At 39.2% G+C, this 10,857-nt stretch overlaps 1 protein-coding gene across 6 annotated transcripts in view; it reads left to right on the forward strand.

Annotated features, from left to right (window-relative positions):
* The window catches only part of LOC100859691, a 100,114-nt gene extending 95,307 nt beyond the window's left edge, over positions 1–4,807 (forward strand). For 5 of the 6 annotated variants that reach the window (XR_005842770.2, XR_003072311.3, XR_006932444.1 and 2 more), the window contains 2 exons: positions 3,713–3,804; positions 4,168–4,807. The gene's annotated coding sequence lies outside the window, so the exon portion shown is untranslated. Of the gene's footprint in view, positions 1–569; positions 715–3,712; positions 3,805–4,167 lie in introns of all 6 variants that reach the window. The other variant, XR_006932443.1, reaches the window with a different exon arrangement.
* The last annotated feature ends 6,050 nt before the right edge of the window (positions 4,808–10,857 follow it).

Here is a 10,857-nt window from a genome sequence, read left to right on the forward strand (position 1 = left end):
TCAACCGCTCCTCGTAAGACTTGTGCTCCAGAACCTTCATCAGTTTCATTGCACTTCTCTGGACGCATTCCAGGACCTCAATATCTTTCCTGTAGTGAGGGACCCAAACCTGAACACAGTACTCGAGGTGCGGCCTCACCAGTGCTGAGTACAGGGGGACGATTACCTCCCTGCTCCTGCTGGCCACACTATTTTTAAGTGACTACATTCATCAATGTAGTGACATGACTACGTACGTGATACATCCAATGTATCTCCAGCTTACATCTTGCAGAGAATGGAGGTCCCCAGGCTGATTTCACAGGAGAGGAGAAGGTATTCGCATCCTCTCTCTTCTGCAGCATCAGATTCTAGCTGTTTTATTGTAAAATGCTACATGCTGCAGTACTCCACACACTCTCTTTTTTAAATTACATAAAAGCAGTATGAATTCATGGTTGATGCAAGCATCTTACCTGGGGTGTCAATTTAAAGCTATTGTTTTGCTTTTCATATGCCCATAGAAGTAATTTATTGCTGTACTTTTATATAATTCTCTTAAATACAGTTATCTCTCTCTTTTTTTGTAGGAAAATTGGGGTTTAGGGCAGATTCTCTACACCTGATACACATTTGGCAGAAGGCCAAGGCAAATCAGAGTAAAAGTGCAGAAGGAAATGCCAAATACAAGAAAATAACAGAATCTTATTATTTAATATCAGTAAAGCAATTAAGGTTAGTGGAAACAATCCTTGAACTTTTCTTATGCTAATAAATTAAAATTATTTCATAATAATACATTGTAGTATGATGTAATGCTCAGAGAATTGTGATCACTGACACAGAGTCTGGTTGGAGGCCTGTAGCCTGGGTGCATTAAAGAGTGTGGCCAGCAGGATGAGAAAGGTGATCCTCCCCATCTACTCTGCTCTGGTGAGGCCACACCTGGGGTACTGTGTCCAGTTCTGGGCTCCCAGTTCAAGACAGGGAACTACTGATGACAGTCTAGCAGGGGGCCACAAAGATGATAAAGGATCTAGAGCACCTCCTTTATGAGGAAGAGCAGGGAGGCCTGGTACTACTCAGCCTGTAGAAGAGAAGGTATAGAGAGGGGATCTCATCACTGTTTATAAACACGTAAAATGCAGGAGCCAAGTTGATGGGGGTGAACTGTTTTCAGTGGTGAGCAACTATAGAACAAGAGGCAATGGGCAGAAATTTTGATATGGAAATTTCCATGCTAATATAAGGAAGAACTTCACTATCATAATGATGGAGCGTTGGTACAGGCTGCTCAAATATGTTGTGGAGTGTCCTTCTATGGAGATATTCAAGGCCCACCTGGATGCCTACCTGTGTGACCTGCTGTAGGAAACCTACTTTAGCAGGGGGGTTGAACTTGATGACATCCAGAAGTCCCTTCCAATCCCTACAATTCTGTGGTTCTGTAATATCTAGGGCAGCTCCCTCCAGCTGGAACAATCCATCACAGCCTAGGTGGAAACATTAGTTTTGGTCCATATCATGGCAGCCAGACTCTTGAGCAAAACCCATGACAGAGGGTGTAGGATGATGAAGATGCTGAAAATGTGGAAAGCACACACAAAGTTTGATGGCAGGCAGCAAGCTGCAGACTGTTCTTCCACCCATGCATTTTTATATCCTTCTTACTCAATGCATTTCACATTAGTTGCCAATGAAGTGATGAAGCCAGTGCAGCTATGGTATCAACAGTGTCAAGGAGAGTCAACTATAATTTACTTTATCTTCAAATGGAGAATAAAATTTAAAGGATTATTTATATTGAGTTAACAAAATGATGCTATAAATTTATGTAAGCTTCCATTTAGGTCATCTGATGTTTAAAATCAGGTGGCAGACATTTGTGCTCACAGATCTGCTTCTTGATCTTGTCATCATCATCATTACTGTGATCTCACATGAACATAATTACTCTTTATGTAAATCATAAATTTAAATACAATCCATAATGGTATTTTAACAACTGCTGGGAACTAAATGTTTATTTTCAATAGCTAATGTTAAATGTGAAAGTGTGGACAAAGGAGAATAATGTGAAAGTTAACAAAAATAAGTGAAAGGTGCCACACATCAGACAACATGTTCAAAGAGTTCAGAATGGGCTGCAGTCTGGTGGCTGGGGAGAAACCACGGTGAAAGGGACGTGGAGGTCCTGGTGGGCCTAGGCTGGTGGCTAGGTCTTTTCACCCTGGAGAAGGGAAACCTCAGATAAACCTTATCATGGGATGCTAGTGCTTAAATGGAGGCTACAAAGATGACAGGCTCTCACTCTTCACAGGAAGCCATGTGAGAAGACAGGGGGCAATGGGTACAAGTTGCACAAGGGAGGTTTCATTTTGATAATAAGCAAGAAATTTTTTACAATTGAACAAGAAATTGCTGGAATACTATCCCAGGGACATGATGGAGTCCCCATCACAAGAGGTTTTCAAGATGTGACTGGACAGATTCCTAGATGAATTCCTGTAGGATCTCTTTTCTGTGTAATTTTGGACCAGGTGACATTGCAAGGTTTCTATCAACCTGGAGCATTTTATAGGTCTGTGATTGTTTGGACTGATATAATCAGGATAAACTTAAAAGCTTAGGGATCAGTTCTGCTTTCAAGTATTTTCATTCAAAATGCAAAAATTTAAAAATGATAAATGACCTGTCAGAAACCTGAAGAAATCAAGAGCAGTCATATGGGTGAGTCTGTCCAAAAATCAGCCTGCTGCAAACAGGGCAATATAGTGTAAAGAATAAAAGGAAGCATTACCGATGGGGCTTCCACAGGCAGATGTTTCTAATCACAGATTAACAAAAACAACCACAAGTTTTATCATGGCAAAATGGTAGTTTTCTGTAGCATACCACAGAATCATAAAATGGCTTGGATTGGAAGGGACCTCAAGGATCACAAAGTTTCAAGCCCCCAGCTGCAGGCAGGGTTCCCAGCTGCTAGATCAGGTACTAGATCAGATTGCCCAGGGCCCCATCCAATACTCAGATGCTTTCCTCAAAACAAAAAACAAACAAACAAAAACAAAACAAAACAAAACAAAACAAAACAAAAAACAGAGTTTTGCAAAGTGTAAAACAATGCTCCTGAGTGAAGGTTGCAGCTCTGGTTGAAGCAGTAAATACTTTCCATCCTCCTGTGCTAATGGGAAGTTGCATGACATTCTGGCACTGCAGTGAAAGAGGCTATCGGTTCTACAGAAGTCGGTGTGTCACTTCATGGAGATGTTTCCCACTGCTTAAGTATATTTGAATTAATTTCTGAATTAAAAAATTACCCGGAGATGTCCATGGATGGCACTGGGGTCAAACATTCTGAATTCTGTTCTTTGCAATTTTTAAAAAGTACATATCACCATGAATGAAAATATAGTTTGGTTCCACCCTCTTTTGCATTTTTAGGTAAATATTTACATAAACAGCTACTTATGAAAATGTTCCTGTGACTAGCACCACCACCAGAAAGCATTTTCCACACCTTAGAAACAGTTTTTATTTGGTTCTTGCTTTTTTTAGAGTGTGAAGTGAAACTGAGAAAAAACAAATAGCTCAACTGTGGATCATTTTGTTTGGCCTCTATGGAAACAAGCAATTTATTTCAGGGTATTTGTCTTGTAATAAAGAAATATATAATATATATATAATAAAGTAATAAAGGCCCTTTTTTGTTTTGTTCTGTTTTGTTTTGCAGATGAAGTATTTTAGCCATACTCCATAAAAGCATGCAAGATGGATTTCTGAGAAACACATCTACAGTCCTGAATGTTTTGGAAACAAAATATGGTAAGGAAAACAAACAAACAAACAAACAAACAAACAAAAAAACCTTTGTGTTTATCTGCACCACAGAATATTTCAAAGGTAGTAATTTTTTGAGAAATGTGAATCTCACATTGCTTTGAGGGCAGGGAAGTCTGCTGATCGACAGCATGTAGCAAAAAATTCCACAAGGGGAAGCACTACCAGAATGTAAAATAAGTTAAAATATGACTTTTCACTTATTTCTAGTGTTGTTCTACTTATTGCTTAAGAAAGCATCAACTGTCCCCAGGTTTTGAGCAGATGCAGAGGGGCACATTCAGAATGTGCACTCTTCCTAGTGCATGCTGAATAACAAGGTGTGTGCTTCTTCCTGCTGGAATACAGGTCCCAAGTCCTGCAGTCAATCCGACCTGGTCTTGAACACCTCCTGGGACAGTGTATCCACAACCTCTCTGGCCAGCCTGTTCCAGCACCTCACCACTCTCTTGGTAAAGAACTTCCCCCTGATCAGAAGACTCTAATTGAAATTCCTCTTCAATGCATTAACCATATGTTAACCAGTGTGGGTCTGAGTGCTCAAATGGATTCTTCCAACAGGACCAAGTCTGCTGAGCTGATAACTAAACCAAATGGAAGATGGAAAAGCTTCATAAAACCCTTGAGTTGCATGTACAACCTCTTTATTTGCTTACTCATTTAGTTTGGTGGGATTTACAAGTAAATTTTATTAGGGTAATTCCATTACCTATTGCACTACATATTGAAAATGCAGCTCTTCTGTTGCCTTTCTGTTCATTTACTTGTTTGATTGTTCTTGATACTGTACACTCTAATGGACAAATAAGTTATGGATGTTTTATTCTAAAGGTTCGTAAACTTTAGAAACAGGCCAATTTCCATCCAGTCATAAGTTTGTAATGGAAACCAGCAAGATAAGAATATGATTAGTATTTCAGATGTGATTTTATAATATTCGTAAATTAAATTTTAATATTAAAAATCCATTGGTTGTTATGAACTGCAATTATGTATGTTTCATCCTTTAAAGTTTTCTTTGAAAATTACCTACATATTTTTCTTGAAAGTACTATTTTTTTCAAATTTCTTACTACATCCCTGTGTTTTTATATCCAAAAATAACTGTAGATTTATACTAAAGAAAATCTAAAATTCAATGACAAATCTTAAAGACTTTTCAACATAATTATAATTTTTATGGTCCTGTTAATTTTATAAATGCAGTGTTTAGCTTTTTGAAATTGAGTAGTTCCTTTGCAGAGGAAATCTTTACTTAAATTTCATGAGATAATGATGTTTAAACTGAGCTGTTTGTGTGTGATGCCATGCTCTGCTGGCTGTTCAGAACACTTCTATCTCCAACCTTGGTGATACTATGGACTCTTTCCTATTCTAGGAATCTGCTTTAGCAGGGGGTTGGATGAAACGATCTCTTTCCAGCCCCTATGATTCTATGATTCTGTGTATGATTCCACCGATACAACTTGACTTGTGATATAATTACCCTGACCTTAAACTCTGGAGCTGATAGCAGCACTGTGCTGAGTGAGGAAGAAAGGCTGCTAAGGCTTGCTTCCTCTTGAGAAGAGAGAAAAGCAAGGACCAATGTGTGCTTCCAACTCACAGTACCTCTTCACAGCATCTATGGATAATTCTAAGAATAAGCAAATCTGACTTGGAGTTTATAATGGGCATTGAGTAATAGAAAAAGGCAAAGACTGCAAAATTTGGATCATAAGTGTTTACATTCAGTAAGAGTATTTGAGGGTAAAATTTGTCTTCTGTATTTAGCAGAAAGCCATAAGACGGGTGTGTATGGGTACACACTCCCCATCATCCCACTCAGAGAGCAGTACCACCTGCATCAAGGAATATGTGTTTATCCATGGAATTTGTGAGATAGCCCCATGGTACTCATTCTGGCATTTCATTTTTTCACTAGTGTTTCAATCTCTATGACAGTGGATCAAAGAGTAAATAAAATTTCATTGTTCTGAAAGGTCACTGTGAAACTAAACACAGCAGTTCAAAGTGGAAAACAGAACGAATGCCAAGGCAAGGTTTCATGAGGTACTAATGCTCCAAGACATGCTTCTTGAATGACATCTGTGGTATTGTCTAATTGCTTAAAATCATGCAGAAGTGGACCCATCACAGCACTGGTGTTGCCTTTCACAGTTGGATGCTGCTCAGGTGTTATCACAATACTGGAAACTACAAACATATCTGATACTAAACTGTTCAGTATTATGGAAATACTCGTGTGCATTTTTCATATTTAAATGCTCATAAAAGCATTACTTAATTCTGCCTAAATGTGAAAAGGTAAATCTTCTACCTTGCTAGTCTAAATATTAAAATGTTAAGATTTGCTGATTCGTATTAGAACTGCAGGGCTTCACCAGTCTTAAGATTTATGACCAAGCTCTGTTCAAACTGTATAGGACTGCAATTTAACCACGTCTCACATCAGTTAAATGTTTATATTTTTGTCTTCTGACAGCAACAATAGAACTGCATACGTGGAAGCTGTCACCATTCTGCTTATTGATTTTATTCAAAAGACGTGTACTAGCTCTGCATTTCAACATGTGGTTTCCAATGACTACCGCTCAAGGACAATGTTAATCTCAGCTTCTAAGTCTCATCGTGTTCAACACAGGATTCCATTCTTGGCCCAGTTATTTTTGCAAGAGCAAAAAGTCACAACTATCTAACCACAGCTGGGACTGATTGTATCCCTGGAGGGAGTATTGTTCCGTGTCAAGTTTTTTTTGCTGTCAGTGGGTATCAATCAAACTAAACATCTTCAATAGCAGTGTGGAAAAAAAAGTAAACACTGATTCTTTTCTTTTTATTGAATATCAACGATTAGTAAACTGGCCAGGAGTTTGCGTCTTCTTAGTTCCCCAGGGTTGTAGTTGCTTCAAACAGCTGTCTGCTACCTCAAGGTTCACCAATTTGGCTTAAAAACAACTTGACCTCCCTCCCCAGCCTGCTGTTCAGCTACGGGAGCTATAATTTTGCCCTTTTAACATAACAACTAGCCATTATGACTGATTTCATCCTTATAAAGACTGAAAAGAAACAAACAAATGGAATGTTTTTGCCTTAGAGTACTTAGTATATCTGTTGTTTTTCTTTTTTTCCCCTGGGCAGTGAATCAACCCCTTCCATTGTTTCCTACTTCACTACTGCTGTATTTACAGAATACATTCTAACTAGCTTTGATGCAACTTGCATTGGCTTTGTGCCTTAAAAAACATGAGAACAGCCTCCGGTGAGTCATATCCAAGGTCAGACTGGCCTTCTATCTCATTTCCAATCAAGCACAATAGCAAATATTTAGGAAATAATACGAGAATAGGGCAAGCATTAATTTTTAATCAACCTCTTGCGGTTAAGAAAATTGTTAAGCAAAAGATTGCATCTTTATATAATAACTTCAGCTGGATATTTTTTTCCAACAAATGTCCATAATTTAAGAGTTTATAGCAACACTTCACAATATAGAGTTTCACAGCAAAACCTCACACCATCAGAAATAATGTCCATCAGTCAATGCTGAGTCTGACTCCTAGGAACCTATCACAGTGCAGTCTTACTGACGTGCGGAATCAAACTCTATAACCCGGTTAGGTTATAAAGCAGGTATGTTTATTCGGCCGGCCGGGTGCAAGGGGGATCACTCCAGCAAACTTGCACACCAGCAAGCAAAAATGCTACAAATTTGTAAGCCAAGTCCATATATATTCAGCAGAATTCTTGGAACCCATCTACATATTCATTATCCTTCTGGAAATTTGTTTACATACTGCCCCTCCCCTGGCACATGCGTTGTCCATAGTTGGGGTCTCCCTCTGGTGGTTGTGGGGATGAAATCAGAAGTCTTCCTCGCAAAGGCTCGACGTCTTCCTTGGTCTGACCTTCTTGTGATGCATTCAAACCGGTCAAAGCCATTCATTTTGTATTGTTCCTTTCTTGGTGTTTGCACAGCTGACCATGAAATGTTGAGACATTGTTCTCCTTCCCTAGTTTCTAAAGCTAGCTTATTTAACCCCTATATGTTCAAACCCTAGACCCACCTGAGCACCTGAGCTCCTGATCTCATCACAAGTTTTCTTGGTTTCCTCTTTCTCATTCTGGGGTTTCCTGATTTGCAGTTCTGCAGGAAGAGCCAGTTCTTGTGCCTTTGGGCATCTATTTATTGAGATAACTCGACTGAAGCTCTGATTAGGATTTAAATAATGTTGGACTCTGTATTCCCCCTTGCAAAATGTTTTGAGTTTGATGAGACAACATCTTAGAATACTTCTTCCTTTCCACCAAAAGCCCTGAAAGAAAAAGAAAATTTGGAAAAATTAACAGCAGTTTTTAAAGTTATGGTTTCCTTCCTGTAGGGTAGACATCAAGTGTTTCACAACCAAAATGACAGCATTTTGCAGTCAGTTTGCACTTTGCAAATCACTTTGGAAGCCATAGGACAATAAATCAATATCACCCAAGTGAGGGCAGTGCCGTTTAGAACAGGAATACCCTGACCAAGTTTAAAGTTCCCACCTCAGAGGTTGGGATCAAAGAGCTCAACAGATTAATTTATCCAACAACAACAACAAAAATTAGCTGATATTTAACTCCTTCAGGCTGTGAAAGGACATCTACAAGCATCAGTCACTGGTGTCCTACCAGCTCACACAATAGAAACTGTGTGAAGGCTCATAAGCAGCCATACCCTTGAGCTGGGAGCTTCCATACGTAACTTTTGCAGATGATCATGGAAGTTCCCTAGTCTGAGGGCTTACTTAAATGCCAAGTAAGAAGAGGAAGAAAAAAAAGATCACTGTTGTTATATGGTTGATTCTATATCCTTAGCAGAAATAAGCAGGCAAATTCCCAGCCAGTATGTCTTTTCTTCATTGATTCAAATAATGTATTCTGCACATAAACAACATTATCATTATTCATTCCAGTTGAATGGGCTGCTTTCTTGCCTACATAAACTACTTCAAGAGGATAAAAGCAGCTCAGTTGCATACAACATCCTTTGGAAGGCAAAATGGAGGGAATTTCAGAAACCGTTCACAGACAAAATTGAAGAAGACCACTTAGGAGCTGTGTTTCTGTGTAGTTTGGGGTTGAACATGCAGATTTTCAAGACCTTCAAGTTTGGGCCTGACTTTGACAGCCTGTGCGTGCCAGTTCCCACTGTCAGCAATGCCAGGCGAATCCTCAAGCTGTTGAGGTGAGAATGCTGCTAGAAGTGAGAACCACAAGTTCACCACCGAGATGTGCTCCTATCATTACCACTTTAGGGAGAATTGTTAACTTCCTGGTTTTGCATTTGCACCTCCAGAACTCGGAGCCCAAATTGTTGGGATTACTTATCCTCATGATGCTACAAAAACACCTTGACAGATTGCTTAAAGTATATGTTTCACTTTAAGATGGTTAATGTTAGCAGAAACCAATCTTATTGTTAGCTATTTGGAAGCTGTTAGGCAGCTCTGTAAGATCATCTGTGTATGCAAAGAACAAATGAAAAAAAGAGTAGGGCAATATAATTTGTATTCTGGCAAAGGCATGCTGGAGACTTGAAGAACCCACTTAAAGTTTTCAGCATCCTGCAGTATGCATGTGTTGGAAAGTTGCACAAAATATACCTCTTCAAAATCTGCATGTAATACAAGTTTTCCTTTACAGGCATTGGTTACCACTCCCACACTTGGGCAAAAGCCTATGTCTGAAGCTAAAGGTGCTCCCATTAATTTTAATAGGCATAAACATAAAAACACTGATGTCCAGAAAGGTTAAAAGGTGCATATTGCTGTTAAACACCTTCGTGCTTCACACTGCCAATGTTTATGGAGGAACAAGGGAAACTGGTAAAACATTGTTAAGTATTTTCTTCCACCAACAAGTACTTTCCTTATGAAATATTACAATATTTTCATTTTAAACAAACCATATTGCAAATACTTCTCAATATATCAAAACCATGTGTTAAATTGGGAAATAATTACATTGTGCATCTCTACAAGAAACAGACATTCCTCTTAACACTCTGTTCATTCTAGTGACATCCAAAAATATATTGTCCTTTATCTTATCCTCTGACACTCTTTCAGATGACTGAATCAGGTAAATGCCCCAAGTCTTTCTCTCCTAAAAATGGGAAATCAAATATTAAACATCTGTGGGGAAAAAAACAACTAAAAAAACCCTAGTCTTGCACATCAACATACAATCCCTTATTATATAGACTTCAATTCTGAAGCAGTTTGAAGACCTTTCCAAAGACTTACATTCTGGGCAGTATCCCATGGACTAGAGTGTTAGAAGATAAGGGTGCTGAGGTGAGATAAGGGAACGTGAACTCCACTTCTTCAGAGCTCAAGATCTGTGCAATAAGAAATAAGGGAAAGGTGGCAAGAGGCCTGTGTGGATGAGCAAATAACTCCTGGATAAACTAAATAGAAAGAAGAAGGTCCATGAAATGTGGGAAAAGGGCCTGTCCATCTGGGAAGAATACAGGAATGTAAGGAAGTAACGAGGAAGGCTAAGGCCCTCTTAGAATTAAACTTTGTGAAGGAGGTAAAGAAAAAGAAGAAGTAAAAAAGTAAAAAGGAAGTAAAAGGAAGACTTGGAAAAATGTGAGTTTCCTACACATGCGATGGGTGCCTCAGTAGCAGGAGAGGCTGAGAAGGTGGAGATTCTGAATGCCTTCTGAAGGCCTGTAGCTACTAGCACTCCCCAGAAGTCAGTGCTGAGTTCAGTCTTGTTCAACAGCTTCGTCAATGACCTGGATAAAGGAATAGGGCCCACCCTCAGCAAGTTTGCTGATGATACAAAGCTGGGAGGGGTGGCTGACACACCAGAAAGCTCTGTTGCCATTCTGTGAGGCTTTAGTTGAGACCTAGGCAGGGAGGAACCCGATGAGGTTCAACAAAATAAGTGTAGAGTCTGAAACCTAGGGAAGAAAAAACACATGCACTAGTACAAGTTGTGGGATGACCTGCTGGAGAAGAGCTGTTCAGAGAAGGACCTGGGTGTTCTAGT

The sequence above is a fragment of the Gallus gallus genome, chromosome Z (genome assembly GCF_016699485.2).
Source record: "Gallus gallus isolate bGalGal1 chromosome Z, bGalGal1.mat.broiler.GRCg7b, whole genome shotgun sequence".
Classification (NCBI taxonomy): domain Eukaryota; kingdom Metazoa; phylum Chordata; class Aves; order Galliformes; family Phasianidae; genus Gallus; species Gallus gallus.